General features: G+C 45.2%; 1 protein-coding gene across 1 annotated transcript in view; it reads right to left on the bottom strand.

Annotated features, from left to right (window-relative positions):
- The window catches only part of LOC144770057 (ATP-binding cassette sub-family A member 10-like), a 1,719,125-nt gene that overhangs the window by 166,112 nt on the left and 1,534,717 nt on the right, over positions 1-18,296 (bottom strand). The window lies entirely within an intron of this gene.

Genomic DNA, 18,296 nt, shown 5'->3' with positions numbered 1-18,296 from the left:
TTTATATACGTGTTTCTGGATCATTATCTGTCTTCAGTAGAGATTAGGCATCAAATATTTGGGGTTGCTGAGCAGGCTGCCAGAGTATTCTCAGGTCAAAGTACCTCTCAAGGGGCGCAGGTGCCTCTCCACGAGCTCGTCATCTCAACCAGCTTGAGGGAGCCTTTTAAACAGGGAACCAATGTGGGATCACACTGCTTCACCTCCAAGCAGGTTCGCCCCCGAGGTGAAGCAGTGTGATCCCGGTTGAGCTCGTGGGGAGGCACCTGCGCGCCTTGAGAGGTACTGTGACCTGAGAATACTTTGGCAGCCTGCTTAGACACCAACCCCGAATATTTGATGCCTAATCTCTACTGACGACGGATAATGATCTAGGAACAAGTGGATAGAAATGGCCAGTACAACTTTGTAATTACTCGAGACAATCCTGCAAGCACACATGCTTGGTGAACTGCATTGACCACAATGCTCAGGGGCGAACCCGCTGGGAGGTGAAGCAGTGTGATCCCTCATTGGTTTCCTGTTTAAAAGGCTCACTCGATCAGGTTGAGCTGACGAGCTCGTGGAGAGGCACCTGTGCGCCTTGAGAGTTATACTGTGACCTGAGAATACTTTGACAGCCTGCTCAGCAACCCAAATATTTGATGCCTAATCTCTACTGACGACAGATAATGATCCAGAAACACGTGTATAGAGATGGCCAGTACAACTTTGTAATTACTCAAGACAAGCCTGCAAGCACACACGCTTGGTGAACCGCATTGACCAGAATGCTCAGGGGCGAACCCGCTGGGAAGTGAAGCAGTGTGATCCCACATTGGTTTCCAGCATTTAAATTACCAGCCCTGGGTATATGGTATAACTATCTAAGCCAATTTTACAATGTTTTAGCGAGTTAGCACAAGCACTTCAGTTCTGGTTCGCAGTGGTAGAGTGCACATAATCCTAAGGGCATTACAAATTAATTTAGCAAAACAGGAGGGGAGAAGGAAACATATTTGGGGGAATACCACCCCAAGGCTGACAGGTCTACCAAAATTCTAAAGTTCCTTAAATTGAGTACAAAGGCTCAATGAAGAACCTACCATAAATAGGTTTGGATTCTTCCTAGGATGATTTCCAAGTGCCTCATGCATATCTTACTAATGCTCAATAGATGTACTACGATTTTTGTCCTCCCTATTCTCATTGGAACACTGTGAAAATTCACCAATCAACTAGATTGCCACATTTTCATTGTGTATGAGAAAGTCAAATTATTAAACCTAATTAGAGAGTTGGCACTTCCTAGCATGGTCACAGAGGATAATGGCCAGGGTCATCAAGTCAATGGAGATGCAGAAGGTCCCATACGCCATTTAAAGTTTGCTGTCACTGGCAAGTCACCTCACCAATTTTCCCAATTCAAGATGGTGGGGTTGTCATTGGGTATGAAAATCATGTTCCCTTTCCAAAATGGCACAGACCATTCAGACAGGAACATCCAATATCTAGTATTTACTGACGCTGAAACGCTGCTTGCAGACGCGCTGCTGGGTCATGCTTGCATGCTATTGATTTTCACTTGCAAATATACATTTTTAAAATCGCCGCTTTACTGTTGTAAATGATCACTATTTGCACGGTATGATTTTTAACTTTGTGGGCACATTAGTAAAGTCAGCCTTCCTGTCTAGATACCACCGCTTACCTCCCCGGTCCACCGCAGCTTGTGCTGTTTGTTGTGGAGGGAGTGTCTAACGCGGTACAGAGGGAGCCCTTTCACCCTCACTTCCGGGGGCCATCTTGGAGTGCTGACGGTCTAGTGGTTGTACTAGGACCATCAGCAGCCTCCTATTTAGGGCGAGCATTTCCTGCCGCGCTTGAATCTAGTATTTACTGACGCTGAAACGCTGCTTGCAGACGCACTGCTGGGTCATGCTTGCATGCTATTGATTTTCACTTGCAAATATAAATTTTTAAAATCGCCGCTTTACTGTTGTAAATGATCACTATTTGCACGGTATAATTTTTAACTTTGTGGGCACATTAGTAAAGTCAGCCTTCCTGTCTAGATACCACCGCTTACCTCCCCGGTCCACCGCAGCTTGTGCTGTTTGTTGTGGAGGGAGTGTCTAACGCGGTACAGAGGGAGCCCTTTCACCCTCACTTCCGGGGGCCATCTTGGAGTGCTGACGGTCTAGTGGTTGTACTAGGACCATCAGCAGCCTCCTATTTAGGGCGAGCATTTCCTGCCGCGCTTGAATCTAGCATTTACTGACGCTGAAACGCTGCTTGCAGACGCGCTGCTGGGTCATGCTTGCATGCTATTGATTTTCACTTGCAAATATAAATTTTTAAAATCGCCGCTTTACTGTTGTAAATGATCACTATTTGCACGGTATAATTTTTAACTTTGTGGGCACATTAGTAAAGTCAGCCTTCCTGTCTAGATACCACCGCTTACCTCCCCGGTCCACCGCAGCTTGTGCTGTTTGTTGTGGAGGGAGTGTCTAACGCGGTACAGAGGGAGCCCTTTCACCCTCACTTCCGGGGGCCATCTTGGAGTGCTGACGGTCTAGTGGTTGTACTAGGACCATCAGCAGCCTCCTATTTAAAGCTCACATGGAGCAGACGCGCAGCGGTAACGCGCAGCGGGCGCGCCGTAGGGGCGCCGGAGGTGAGCCAGAGGTGAGCCCATCTTTGCCCATCCGTGACCATCCGGGGCCCGGGGCCAGAACCCCTGGCCAGAATGTGGTTTACTCAAGGGGCGACTTACTGCAGCTTAACCTAGGTAAATCCCATCTGGAGTCGGATACGATACATCGGCTGGGTTGCGAGGGCCTGCTAATCTCACCTAGGAGTATTAGTGGGCGACAGCGCTCTTCCAATATACATACCCTGAGCTACGGTCTATTGAACACCCGCTCTTTGCAGAGCCATAGGTTGGAGGTTTTCACACTTCTGGAAGGCGGGGAGTTAGACGTCCTCGCACTCACTGAAACATGGTTGGAGGATTGCTCAGCGCCGGATTTGGTGGCGGCTCTCCCAGATAACTATTTGGCTATTCATTTTAATAGGGAGGGAGCCAAGAGAGGAGGAGGAGTAGCCCTTCTATATCAGTCATGCCTCCGTGCCGATAGGTTCCTCGCTGAAACCCTTGGAGGAGCAGAGGTTATGGGGGTCAAGCTCAGGAGGGGAGCGGTCTGTGTGGTGTTCTTGGTGGTATATCGGCCACCCTGGGCGTCGCCGGATTTTCCCACTCTCTTCTCGAGATTGGTCCAGGACCTGTGCACTAGATATGATAAAATGGTGATCTTAGGGGACTTTAACTATCATTGGGAAAAATCCCCCAAAGAAGGACAAGCATTACAGATCGAGGAGGCGGTTTCCTCCTTGGGTCTCACTCAACAGGTCAAGGGACCGACACACGAGAAAGGTCATGTGCTCGACCTAGTCTGGACCACCATGCCAGTCCAGGGCACTACGGAAATTCTCCCCTGTGCCTGGTCTGACCACTCTCTAATAAAGGGTAGACTCATACTGAGGGGCCCCCTGTCTAAACCTGGGGAGGGCTGGATAACGGCCCGCAAATGGAGAAATCTTGATGGGGAAAAATTGGTTCACCTCTTAGAACACCACCCTTCAGCAAAAGAGCAGGATATCAACGTTGATGCTCTATGTGGACACCTCCAGCATAAACTGGGGAGTGCCATTGATGTGGTGGCACCTCTTCGCAGGATGAAGAAGGTGGCGAGAGGAGCTGGGGCGCCTTGGTATAATGACTCCCTAAGGGAGATGAAACGTGGGGTGAGGAAGAAAGAACGGGCTTGGCGTAAAAAATATGACGCCATCTCCAAACAAGAATATGTCTCATCCTTAGCCCAGTATAAACTAGCCATACAATCTAGAAAGGCTGTCTTCTTCGAGGAAAGAATAGCTGCTGCAAGAAATCCGCAAAAAGAAATCTTCCGGGTCCTGGCGGAGCTCAGGGTGAACAAAGAGCAAAGGCCCGAGTTCACTCAAGAGGACTGTCAGAGGTTTCAAGACTTCTTCGTAAAAAAGATATCCGACATCTTGGACGAAATTGCGGAAACTGCACCCCTCGAATGTCCTCGCCTACCGGACCTTACTGCCCCGTTAAACATCCCACCATTAGCTGAGTTCTTCCCTATTTCCAAACAGGAATTATTTAAAATCATAGGCCGAGTTAAATCGGGTTCTTTGGTGGACCCTTGCCCTCCAGACATTTTCAAGGTGGCAATGCCAGGAATAGAGGAAGAGGTCCTGCATTTATTGAACACCTCTCTTCGCACAGGACAGATCCCTCTAGCTCTTAAGGAGGCTCGCCTGATCCCCTTACTGAAGAAACCGGGTGCAGACACAAAATGTCTGAAAAATTTCCGGCCCATCTCTCAGTTGCCTTTTTTGGCTAAAGTGGTTGAGCAGCATGTGTTAGCTCTACTATCGGACCATCTAGAGAACAACAACCTGCTGGAGACCAATCAGGCAGGGTTCCGTGCTAATCATAGCACGGAACTAGTTATGTTATCCATTCTAGATGAGTTAAGAACGCGGGCTGATGTAAAAACACCGAGCGCCCTGATACTATTGGATCTCTCCGCGGCGTTTGATACTGTGTGTCACAAACAGCTTCTGTCGCGGTTGAGATCCTTTGGCGTCATGGGTACAGCACATGCATGGCTTACATCATTCTTGCAGGGTAGGACACAACGAGTGCAGTTGGGTGACCTACTTTCCACCCCGGCCCCGATCACCTGTGGGGTCCCACAGGGCTCTGCCTTGTCACCCCTACTCTTCAACATCTACCTGCAGCCACTGATTGCCCTCCTGAATAGGATGGACTGCCTAGTGTATAACTATGCCGATGACACCCAGATAATCATCCGGTTGGATGATGGTCCGGGAGCATCCACTAGGCTACAGGATATACTGAAAACCACAGTCAATTGGATGTCCGAGAACTCTCTGAAAGTCAATCCGGATAAGACGGAAGTGTTGCCCATCTCCACCTCGGGTAACCCTTGGAGTGAGAAATTTTGGCCTAAAGAGCTGGGCGCACCACCAAAACCGGCAGTTGCGGTTAAAAGCTTAGGCCTATACGTGGATAATAAATTGTCCATGGTAAAACAAGTTACCACCGTAGTAGGCACCTGCATAGGCCTCCTAAGACAACTAAGGAAGATCTCTGCCCTTCTCTCATTCCCTACTTTGAGACACGTGGTTTCAGCCACAATTTTGGCAAGGCTGGACTACGGGAACTCCCTATATTTAGGTTTGCCACAGCGGCTGCTGGACAAACTACAGGGAGGGATGAATGATGCTGCTAGGCTGATATTCAAAAAACCCAGGACTGCCCATGCCTCTCCCCTGATGCAGGAGCTGCACTGGCTCCCAATTCGTCAGAGAATTGTCTTCAAAGGACTGTGTATCGCTCACAAGGCTCGGTATGGCAAAGCACCAAAGTACCTGAAATCCCGATTATCCCCCTACACACCGGGTAGGACTTTGCGTTCGTCGGACGCCACTCTCCTGTCCCAATCCCGCTTCAAATTGACCACGATGGGGGGCCGTGCGTTTTCCAACACGCTCCCAGCTTTTTGGAACAAACTGGACCCAGAGCTCAGGAAGGAAAGTAACCTACTTTCCTTCAGGAAAAAACTAAAAACTGTATTGTTTACACAAGCATGGAGCAGATCTTAGGTGCGCAGCTGGTTTCAAGTGAATGTAACATCTTATCACGTAAATCTGGACAGACAGCGCTTAGAGACCCCTGTGGTTATAACGCGCCATATAAATTAAATAAATAAATAAATAAATAAATATCAATAATGACAGTGCTAGCATTAACGGCTGCTCAACATATGCTGACTTGCTTGACAACTGTGCACTTGCTGAGACTTCTTTGCAGCTGATCATAGTTTGCACCCAGCCATGCTACAACTTTAATCTCGTTATCTCCTGTTTCTTTTTCTGGTCCTCCACTGTTCCTGCTATCTGTCCAGTACTTCTTCTGGCTAGCATCTATTATGGATGCAGTCAGTCCAATCCTGTGGGTCACACTCCCCAATTAGCCTGTAATGGTGAATATATATAGTTGTAGTAGTAGTTTATTCAACCAGTGTATGATCATAAAACACAATTTCCCCAAAAAACAAGAATAAATAGAAATATAAAACTTTATAAATTAATAAATAAATAAAATACATCATCATAAAAAATGTAAGATAGATCAGCAATTAAAAATACCAGAGTTATTTTCCTCCTAACGATACAAGGATGATACCACCTATCTAGGTTTCGATATACATTGAATAACTGTGGGCATGCTCATTAAGACATACTTTGTACATCTGGACTATTTATAATACATGTAGGACATCATCCATCAGAAAAATACAGGAGTGTTTAATAGCACTCTGAATTTAGCTGTAACCAACCAGCAAAGAAAGTGCCTATACCTAAAATTGTCTTGTATTGTAAATATGTTAATCTGTATCTAATTCTTTACATCTGATGCACTAAGCTTACAAAAGATATCTTGACACTGAGAACACAACCCACTCAGTATATTCAGAACTTCAAATGCATAAAGCATCTGTGAGTCGTGTAATAGAGAGCAGCCAACAAACTGGGATAATCCGTTTCCTTCTGGTTTTCACAGGGGCAGGGCTGAAGAACATAAAGAGCCCCACAAATGTAGTACTACTAGCCGAGGCTCATGTATGACCTCCATCAGGCTTAGCTTGATTGCTCACGTAAGGGGGTGGGGAGGGTGGAGGGGGGGAGGTTGGGGGGAAGGGTGGGAGGGGTGGGAAGGCACACAGATATTACACATGGGCGCAAAACACTCACGACACTCTTTTGAAAAATTGACTATATCCCTAAAAACAACTTTACTGATTTTCAATAGGCTCTTACCTCTACACTACTTAGATGGCTAAGCTAGATTCACTACGAATTGTTTCAGCTAATATCTGCGGACTAAATGACGCCTCTAAAAGGCAGAAAGTGTCTCTGGGTTTACGAACACTTGGGGGGAACATCATATGCCTGCAAGAAACCTACGTAGAACAGTCACAAAAACATCTACTGAATACCCTCGGGTTCAAAGTAGTGGGTGCCACCACGCAGGGGGCCAAAACAAAGGGAGTGGGTGTTCTAGCTGACAGAAGATTTGTCACCGGCAACCCACGGACTAAATCCGACCCACTGGGGAGGTGGGTCATTACTCAGATTCAACTCCCCAATAACTCTTCTATTACCCTTTGCTCAATATATGGGAGCAACGCCGACGACCCCGGGGCTATTAATCAGGTCTCCGGTGAACTAGTGCATTGGCCCACTCCCATAGTGCTCTGCGGGGATTTTAATATACATCTACATCTACCTTGTGACTGGGCTAATAACACTACATGGAGATACAAAGGTAGGAAGCCCCTAGTTTTTCAGGCCTAAGCAAACCTTATTCAGACTCATGGATTAATAGACAGCTGGGCGACTAAAAATCCTTCACAACCCGGCTACTCTTTTTACTCTGCCCCGCATCAAATCCTAGTTAGATTAGACTACTTTTTTATCTCTGCCTCACTTACCAACAACGACACAATCGATATCGCACCTCGCTTCTTATCTGACCATAACCCTCTCATCATCACCTTCAAGGGGCTTGGACAACCTAAAGAGGTCACTAAATGGAGTTTTGAAAAAGCCCTACTGTATGATAGCAGTTATGTAATTCATATGCAGGGATGGATTCAAGAATTCCTGGAGATAAATATTGGATCTGCTTCTCAAACGATAGTCTGGTACACACTGAAGGTAGGGATTAGAAGCGAGACCCTAAGGTTCTCTATTCAGAAAAACAAAAGGGAAAAAACTCTAATCAGGGATCTACAAGAAAAATTAAGGAACATAGAAATTAAGTTAACCCAATCTATCCAAGCAGGACTAGACTGCCAGGCTATCCAACAAGAAGCAGTCGTGGTCAGAGCCGAAATAGGAGCTATCTTTTTGGAAAAAATCGCAGCAAAGTGGGCAGCAGCAAGGGAAAAAAACTACGAGTGTAGTGATAACATCGGCCATCACCTAGCTGTTAGGACACGACAACAGGTTACTAACAGCGAAATCCACTCAATCAGAATACCCTCTGGCTCTGAGATCACAGACCCTAGTCTTATACGGAAGGAATTCTAGGAGTATTATGCCAAATTATACATGGAAGAAAACTCTTCTAATAGGGAAGCTCTAGATAGGGAAACTCTAACTATCTCAGCGAGATCGAACTAAGGCAACTCAGCCCAGAAGATAGTAAGCTTCTAGATCTTACTCCCACGTGGGAAGAAATTCTGGATGCTCTCACTAGCCTTCCGAACGGGAAAGCATCAGGCCCTGATGGAATCCCCGTTGAATTTTTTAAAGTCTTTACTCCTCAAATTCAAACCATATTCACTGAGGTAATAACATCTATATTCAACGGGACTCCCCCTCCGGCCTCCTGGTCTAGAGCTAGAATTTCGATCTTCCTATAAAAAGAGAAGTCCCCTTTGGATATGAGCTCCTACAGACCCATAACCCTCATCAACTGTGACTCTAAAATATTCTCCAAGGTGTTAGCCTCCAGAATCTCCCGAGTAGTGGAATCTCTTGTCTCGGAATGGCAGCACGGTTTCATACCCAAAAAAGGAACTACGGAACATATCAGGAGAGTTTTCACCCTGTTCGATGCTGCGCAAGCTGCTGGAGACCCGATGTCGCTTATGTTACTCGATGCTGAAAAAGCCTTCGAACGGGTCTCCTGGCAATTCCTGTGGGGGGTAATGTGCAGAATGGGGTTCGGGGATAAACTCATATTGGCAACACAGGCACTTTATTCTAAACCAACAGCCAGTGTCACCATAAATGGACATCTCACCGATACCTTTAACATCTCTCGGGGCACCAGGCAGGGTTGTCCCTGCTCGCCTCTACTGTTTGCCCTCTATCTGGATCCTTTCATCAAACAGATAGAGAAAAATTACAACATCCCCCCAGTAATCTACTTTCACAATAGTTGCAAAATCCTGGCCTATGCCGACGACCTGGCCATCACCTCTCCAGACCCTGCCAACACCATACTTGTACTGGAAGGTGAGGCCCAGAAATTTGGGAGGCTATCTGGCTATGCCCTCAATAAAAACAAGACACAGATTTTGGTAAATAACAAAATCACTTGGTCTGACGACAGGGTGGTAACCAAGGCTAAATACCTGGGGGTGTCTATTTCACCCAAACTGGAGGACATAGTCACAGATAACCTGGCTCCCCTCGCCGTGCAGACCAAGAAGGCTCTAAAACAGATTGACAACCTGCATTTAACACTAGTGGGCAGATGCAATGTCATTAAAATGACATACTTTCCAAAGCTAATCTATCTCTTTCGTAGTATACCCATTGAATTTAGCAAGAAAAGCCTTCTCCAATTCCAGCAGATCTACACTCAGTTCATCTGGGCCTATGCCCAGCCAAGACGAGCACTGAAACAACTTACACTTTCAAAAGAAAGAGGGGGCTGATCTTTTCCTAATATAACTTTATACTACTGGGCGGCAGTATTACAATATAGCTCAGTACTAGTAAGAGAATCCACCTACGACTCAATAATTGGGCCAACCCACCCTCACCCTTCCGGCTCTTACTAGGGGATCAATATTGGGGCTGCCTACTTCGCGAAACAACATATGGGTACTACAACCGGGTAAAATTCAAGACATTAATGAATTCATTTAAAGTATTCCGCCATATCCGGAGAATATTTGGAATTGGCAGATTTAACTTCTATTCTCCCATAGTTAATAACAACAACTTACCAGCTATTTTCAGTCCTTCTTACTTCTGCGAATGGCACAGGGCCGGAATAGTAAAACTTGGGGATCTGATTACAACCAGGGGGATTGAATCTTTCACAGATCTACAATCTAAATTCAAACTAAAAAGTCAAGACCTATTTAAATACCTGTCTATCCAAGGCTACCTATCCAGGAAGGTGGGTGGGACCACAGGGTTTGCTGAAATTGAACTATTACATGCTCTACGCAATATTACCACCCTCCGTATTGGAAGTATTTACCAAATGCTCAATAGGCAAACCTCAGATGACCTAGAATCCATCTCTACAAAATGGCATGCCAAACTTGAGTCGCCTCAAATTTTTTTTTATAATTCTCTGCTTCTATCACGACAGATATTAATTTCCGCTAAATTACAAGCACAACACTTTAAAACAATTTTCTTTCTTTATATGACACCAAGTAAAATTATCAAATGGGGATCCGGGAAAAGAACACTATGCCCGCGATGCCCCGAAGTAGGGGGAGACTCAATACATATTTTCGCAACCTGTCCAAAACTAGCCATAACCTTGCTTAAAATACAAAACCTACTTAGTGAAATAATTAATCAACCAATTGTGTTAAACCCTACGACCATTCTTCTGGGGACCCAAACTGATTCACTCAGGATTAAGGAGGAAGGGCTGATTTTTATAGCAATGGCAATATGGAAGATTTGTGTTTCGTCTGGCTGGTTAGACACTGACTCCCCTTCTTTCGCACAATGGCTGGCCAGACTGGTTGCCACATTCCACTTTGAAAAGGCAATATACACCAAGAAAGGACGAATAAAGAGGAAGATAGGCACCGAGGTTTGGGGGAAATTCTCTACCTGGATTGAGCAACAAGGGCAACATGACCCGGGGAGATAGCTAGCGATGTCATAAAAAATTCTTTTTTTAATTTCTCTCGACACCTGCCTAATCATCTTTCATCCTACTCTTCTTCGTTTATGTGTTTTCTCTTTTTCTTTCCATTTTTTTCTTTTTTCCCCTTTTCTTTGTGCTCTACTCACAGTGTCTTGCACCTTCTTCAATCTCAATACATTAACGGTTCTACAGGTCTCGATGGGTGGGGGGTGGGAGGGGGGTAGTTGTAATTAAGTAATCTTCTTCTGTTTGGACACTGTATCACTGTTGAAAAATAAAAATACATTTAAAAAAAAAAATGTAGTACTAGATTTTCCCACCAGGCATAATGGGGTAGGGGAGCTCAGCTTCTACTTGCTTTTAAGTAAATTTCCCGGTAAAAGTTCTACATTTTAGAAATCAGATCTTGCTAGTAGCGATTCTATCTGATCCATAAATTCCAAGGTCAAACTACGTTTAACATCAGTAAAACAACCAGTTAAAGGGTATGTGTGGATGCAAACAACCAGTTACCCAAAATATAATCCCAGTATCTAGACTTCATTTTTGCTACCATTCCTTTGGTCAAGTTCACCGGGTTATCCCAGACTTCACCCAAGCCTATTTTATACAGCCACATCTTGACATTCTTAAGCCAGTGAATGAATCCCACTTTGTCTAATGCTTTAACCTTAATATCTGCATGTTTGATGGGATTCTGAGACTTACCCATCCAGAGCTTGACCCAATAAACTAGGCGTTTAAGGGCTGCAAGAAATATTATATGCGTCATTCTTCGGCGAAATGGGACAAGAGGGGCACTCTGTGACATAATCGCTAATGAACTTGTTGACAAAATCTTTAACCTGTTCCACAATCCTGGGTCCAAGCCTCATTTTGCCTTGAAAAGACTTGTGTGGCTGGAAAGTCATGTATTTAGTTTTGAAGCCATTCATTTCCAAGCCACAACTATCTCAGGCGTCTGTGAATCGTTTCAAGATGTTCTGTAAACCGATTGGTGTTTTTGAGGACAGTGTGTCATCAGAAAAGTGGAGGGCAGAGGTTTGTTGGTCCACTAATCTTGGGGATCACGTCTGTAGTCATTTAGTGTGTTTATTAGCCCTTTCATATATAGTGTCAACTATGCTGGGGCTAAGACACAGCTCTGACGTAGCCCAAAAAGATGTCTATACGTTCTGTCAGTTTGCCCCGACCGACCTCATTTGAGCATAACTGACATTATGTAAGTGAATTATTAGGTGTAACAGTTCTAAAGGCATCCCCATCTCCTTTAGTGCAAACCACAATTCCTCCCAAGGAATTGAGTCACATGCGGACCGTAAGTACACAATACTACATAGAGATCCCCATTTCTAATGAGGACCAATTTACATAGAATCAGTAAAAAATTGAATATCTGATTTGTGGTGCTTATGAACCCTGAAGCCAGTTTGTAAGTGGGCTAAAACTTGATTATCCACCATCTAAATTTGTATCTTCGTCAACACCTGCTTGCTAATTTTTGTTTGAGCTGTGTCTACAAATCTAATAGGCCTACAGATAGTCAGGTCCCCTTTGTCCACCCTTTTTGTAGATTGGGATCATTTTGGCCCCCTTCCATGTACCTGGTATCTCTGTTCCCTTCGGTATGTCATTTGAGATCCTGTTTAATATGTAGCCCATAGATAATTGGCTCTGAACTATAAAGGGCACCCTGTATTCTTTCTAAACCTGGTGTTTTTCCCTTTTTCATACTTTCAATAACTTATATAGTTTCCACCATGGTAAAGGAGACAGGTATTCCACTGCCACAATCCAGAACTTCGGTTTGGCCTTACCTTCTGGAGTCAGGTCCTGAGGTTCCGTGAATCCTGAACCCGTTTCATAAAGGTCATGGTTTCGCTACGAATTTGGTATTAGCGAACCGTAACCAGTTAGTACGGCAAGCATTAGTGTTTTCGTCACGTTACACCGATGGATTCACTATGTATTTAGGGATTTGTTCTGAACACTTGGGTTCCATTTTGTGTATGGCAGCCATTTTGTGGTTGCCCTCACATAGGCCGATAAATACGGCCGAACGAGTCTTTAGCACACGTACACTTTAGCTGACTTCGGAATAACCCGAGCGAACGACCCTCTTGCCTGAAGCCAACCTTGTTAGGCCAGTTCCTTTCCCAGTAGCTGATCAAGATTGAGGATGAAGGCACAAGACATCATAAACCCTTTATTGCACACAACTATGTCTTATCTTACTCACACCTGTCTCTGCTCCTTTCTTTATGGCCTGTTTACGATGGGGATGTGCCCGTTTTTATTATGGATTCAATCGACCTGTCTGATGAAGAATGTTGGGTTTGACCAATGATCGAGCATGGGCTGGGCAACTGAAAAGTGGGTTTTACCATCATGCGATACCTCTGATCTGGATGTATGTGATTGGACAGTTTGTAAATGTAAGGTATTTGTCTGGAATGTGATTTTTGGCATAAAAGGGATGACTTGCTTTGTAAAATTGAGCAGTCTCCTGAGAACTCATACCGTGTTGACTTCTAAGACTTCTGTTACTGGCTGCAGCCAATAAATTTGATCTTTGACGTCACCAAGAAGATTCCCTGTCTCTGTGTTTGAAGACAGGTGATACCCGAAGACTTTGGGCGTGCCCCTGACGCCGCCGGGTCTTAAATAACCCAGTTCTTCATTTGGCGCCCAACGTTGGGCGACTTCAGCGGTACCGGTCCAAGCCTGAAGATCGTGAGGAGCTACGTGTGGAAATTCTGGAGGAAGGCCTGCCACTTCATTGACCCCTGTATGTCATCGTGGTCCGAAAGTCTTTGCTGCGAGGTTTCCCGCTTTCCGACGGCTACAAAGGACTGCTGCCCTGACTGTCGCCCTGTCTTGGAGCCTTTGATGATTTGTAGAGCGAGACAATAGACGGGTCTTCTGGCGACATCATCGATACTTCAGTTAAGTATGAGTGGAGCGTCTCCCAGTCCTTAGTTTTTGGTATCCCTTGGGATCTTTGATTTGGACCTTGCAAGCTCCAAAGCCGAGGGACTTGTGTATTCACGAGACTATCGTATTCGATACCCCCTTGAAGTTTGAAGCTAGACTAGTGAGCGAAGATGCCTGGTCTTAGCAGACTTGAAAGAATATTATGTTGTGGTCGTAATAGGGATTCCCGATTGGAGGACTCGTGTCCGGTACCTCCGATTGGAGCTCCAACCTATGAGCTCTATGTGAAACATGGCGTGGGTCCCATCACGTATAATGACGTGTGGATTCGTTACACAAAAAAGGATGGTGTCCTCAAGTGGCCCCAATATGGTAGTTATGACACGGAAATTTTAGATAATGTAGAGGTTAGACTGTTCAAGAAGAAAGCCCGGCCAGCGATGTTTGACTCTTTCCGCCTATGGCGAAAGGAAGCCAAACAGAAAGAAATTAAATTAGCGAAGAAGAATAAAAGAGAAAAGGATATCTCGATAATGCAAGCTGCTATACAGTTTAAAGATAGCGAAGAAGAACAAGCGAGTGAGCAGTTGCACAGGCAACGTAAAATTGCGATTGATAAATGCTATCCAGTTTTGCCGCCTCTTCAGCAAGATGCGATGAAGGACCTTGTGAAGGAACTTTTGATGTCACATTTGTTGACTTCGCCACCCCCTTATGCGCAGAGTGCTACAGCACCTCTGCAACCTTTAGTTGCGCAACCTCCGGTTGCTTTGCCTCTTGCTATTGCACAACCGTCAGCTCCTCCTCAGTTGGCTCCTACTCCTCTGGTGCAGCCTTCTCAAGGGCCGCCGACTTTGCTACCTGCTCCGTCCTTGATTCCTACGACTTTTCCGCCTGTTCTCGCTGCCTCTTCTGCTACTGCTCCTACATTAGCTCTTTCTCAGCCCGCGTTATCTCCTGTCCTGTCCACTTCTCCTTCTGTTTGACAGAGAATGACGGATACTGTTTCTAGTCTTTTGTCTCCTTTCTTTGGGTCATTGAGTACGACCCCCGTTTCAGAACGTAAGCAATTGCGTAGCCAAATACCTGGTCCCACGGAGAGGACAGTATTAGATCATTTAGCGCGTAAATGGGTTACTGATGTCGCTAGATATGAATTAGAGTCTGTTATGGATGTCTTCCGCCAATGGGAAGCACCGAAGCAGAGATATGTTTTTGACAAAATGTGTGTTTTCCTTTGTGAAGCATGGGAAGATGGTGATCTGGGACAAACTCCGCCTGAGTTGTTCCGTGTACGGTCCGAATTTGCGAAAGGCACGATTGTGGGTCTCGAAGTTGAAAGAGCAGTAGCGACACTGCTTTCGTTCAGGAGCGAGTCTCCTTCTCAGTCATTGTTTGAGCCTGATCCTTCTTTTAGTAGAAAGGCGAGACAGTATCCAATGAGAGAGGTTCCTCCATTATGGAAGGAAACAGTACCTGCTGATTCGAATAATAATCCCCCAGCTGTGCCGGCTCATTTTCAACGTGTTTGGGTGCATGTTCCGTGGAAACGAGCTGAAGTCTTGGCTCTTAAGCAGACTTTGCCTGACCCCCGTAAAAATCCTGCAGGGTATTATAAGGAATTATCACAGACTGCTGACTCATGTGTTAAGAATCTAGCTGATATAGACATGTTGTTTGGGAATGTGGTCCCACAACCTTTATGGGGATTGATTCGTCCTACTGATCATGCGCCGGAGCTAGGTGATACATGGGTTAATAATGGTGCTGCAGATGCGCGACAAGTTGGTGGTGCTAAACCTGAGCCTTTAGTTGCGGACCTTCCTGGTAGGATCATTACTTACATGAAAACTTTAATGCCTGCTATGAGAGTAAATTGGGACAAATTGTCTGCGTGTAAGCAGAAGAAGGATGAAACCGTATACGATTTCTTCACTAGGTTTGAAGAAATGTTCATTGACCATAGTGGTCAAGACATGAGTACCGAGGGTGGTCAACGGTTGTTTGTTGATAAGTTTGTGCATAATTTACTTCCCGAATTATGTATCAAGTTAAAGGATTCAGAGAGTTCTTGGGCTGTTTCCTCGTCGGCACAGATATTAGCTACTGCACAATACTACGAAAATAGGGATAAGGATGAGAAGGATAGAGCAGATAAAAAGACTAAAGATTTGAAGATGAAGGTTCTTTTACAGCAAGCGTACCCGCCTCGTAATAACCAACGTGATTATCAGCAACCTCAGCAGTTTCAGCGAAACTCGCAAAGGTTCGAGCCTTCTCAACCGCGTTTTCCTGTAGGCCCTAATCAATGTGCATATTGCAAAGAAGAGGGTCATTTTAAACATAGTTGCCCTGTTTTGTTACAGCGTATGAATGGTGTTTCTAGCGCAAGAGGTCGGGGTGTTCCTCAAGCTTCTAGAGGTAGGGGACGTGGAGGGTTCCCCCAGAACGCGCGTACCTTTCCTCCACAAAATTCAATGAATTGTTTTGATCAGCAGAATAATGCGTCTGGTAGGACGACTCAGTACTATGCTGACAACTACTATGTCGAAGGTGAGAATGTGGATGGTAATGATTGCTAGGAAAGCCACGGACAAAGAGAGGGAGTTGTTTCAGTTCCAGTAGATCAGAGTGGACCTTATGTTGAAGTGATTATATCAGGTGTGTCAGAGCCTTTTCTGTTGGATACTGGTGCTGCGAAGAGTTCTATTATGCACTCTAGACTCCCTGGCGCACCTTTGTCTGGCTTAACAAATGTTTCAGTAGGTTTTTCTGGTGCCCCAGTTAGAAACCCGGTTTCTAATCCTTTGTCTCTGTCTGTTGGACCTCGTGAATTCAAAGCACCCCTTATTCTGACGACAGGTTGTGGTGAGAACTTGATGGGATTGGATCTGTTGAAAAGGTTATATGCGAAATTGTATTGTTCTCCTTCGGGAGTGCAACTTACATTGGGTAAGAAAGTGGTTTTTCCGATGTATTTGTCGAAGAATCAATTTCCGACAGAATTGTCTTCTCTTCCTGATACAATTTGGGCTACTGGTCCTAATGATGTGGGTCTTTTGGAGATACCGCCATATGTTGTGACGCTGAAAGCGAACATTAAAATGCCACGTATTCCCCAATATAGGATTTCTAGTGATGGTGAAAGGGCATTGCTGGCGATTATCCATGATCTAATTGAGAAAGATGTGATTGAGGAGACGAGAGGTAATGTTTGCAACAGTCCTGTCTTGCCTGTCTTGAAACGCACTGACTCTTCTCAACCACCCGTTTACAGGTTTGTGATCGATCTCCGCGAGGTGAATAAGATTGTAGTTCCACAATTTCCTGTTGTTCCAGATATCACTGCCTTATTGACCATGATTCCAGCTTCGGCCACTTGGTTCTCGGTGATTGATTTGAAGAATGCTTTCTTCAGCATCCCGATTGCCGAGGAGAGTAGGGATATCTTTGGATTCTCTTTAGGAGGTCGAAGCTTCCGGTTCAAGCGCGCTCCTCAAGGCTATTGTGAGAGTCCATCAATATATAGTCAGGCTTTGAAAACACAGCTTGATATGATTGTTTTACCTGATGGTGCTGCTCTTCTTCAGTACGTCGACGATTTATTAGTCGCTGCCGATACTGAGGAGATTTGTAAAGAAGCTACTTTGTCGTTGTTGCGTCATTTGTCTGACTTCCATCACAAGGTCTCTCTTTCAAAGTTACAGTATTGTTGACAAGAAGTGACCTACTTAGGTCATCTCTTATCGAAGGAGGGAAGAAGATTGACCCCAGAACGAATTCAAGCGATTGCGAGAATGAGTGTGCCAATTTCACAAAGAGAAGTGCGTGCTTTCTTGGGTATCACGTCATATTGCAGACAATGGATACCGAATAATCCCCTCCCGTGGTCTGACGATTGTCAGAAAAGCTTTTCTGAATTGCGCGACGCATTGTGTTCGGCTCCTGTGTTGGGTCCCCCCAACTACAGTAAGCCCTTTACACTTTATGTCCACGAGAGAGAGGGATGTGCATTGTCAGTGTTGACACAATCTTTTGGGGAGAAGCAACGTCCATGCGCGCATTTCTCGTCGACCTTGGATCCGGTAGCTAGAGCGTTGCCGAGTTGTTTGAGAGCCACAGCGGCAGCAGCTGTTTCCATTCGACAGTCTGCTGGTTTGGTGATGAATAATGGGTTGATTGTGATGGTTCTGCATGCAGTGGACACTTTGTTAAACAGGACTAAGACACAGCACTTAACTAGTGCTCGATTGTCAGGTTATGAGTTGACACTTTTAGCGAGTCATGTGCACATAAAAAGATGCAGTACGTTGAATCCAGCTACGTTGTTGCCGATTTCAGTAGAGACAGATGATTCTGAACAGCATGATTGTTTTCTCAGGACAGAAGAGGAAACGAAAGGGAGAGTAGATCTTAGGGACACTCCTCTTGTGAAGTGTGATGGTACCTTATGGGTGGATGGTTCATGCTTCAAGCTTCCAAATGGTGATACGACTGCGGCATATGCTGGTACGACTTTGCATACGATTGTTGAAGCTGCACGTATCCCACATAATTCAGCTCAAGCAGCAGAGTTGATTGCACTTACGAGAGCGTGTGTGTTATCAAAAGGAAAGAGGGTGAC

The sequence above is a fragment of the Lissotriton helveticus genome, chromosome 7, assembly GCF_964261635.1.
Source record: "Lissotriton helveticus chromosome 7, aLisHel1.1, whole genome shotgun sequence".
Lineage (NCBI taxonomy): Eukaryota > Metazoa > Chordata > Amphibia > Caudata > Salamandridae > Lissotriton > Lissotriton helveticus.
This window is presented reverse-complemented; position numbering and strand designations above follow the sequence as displayed.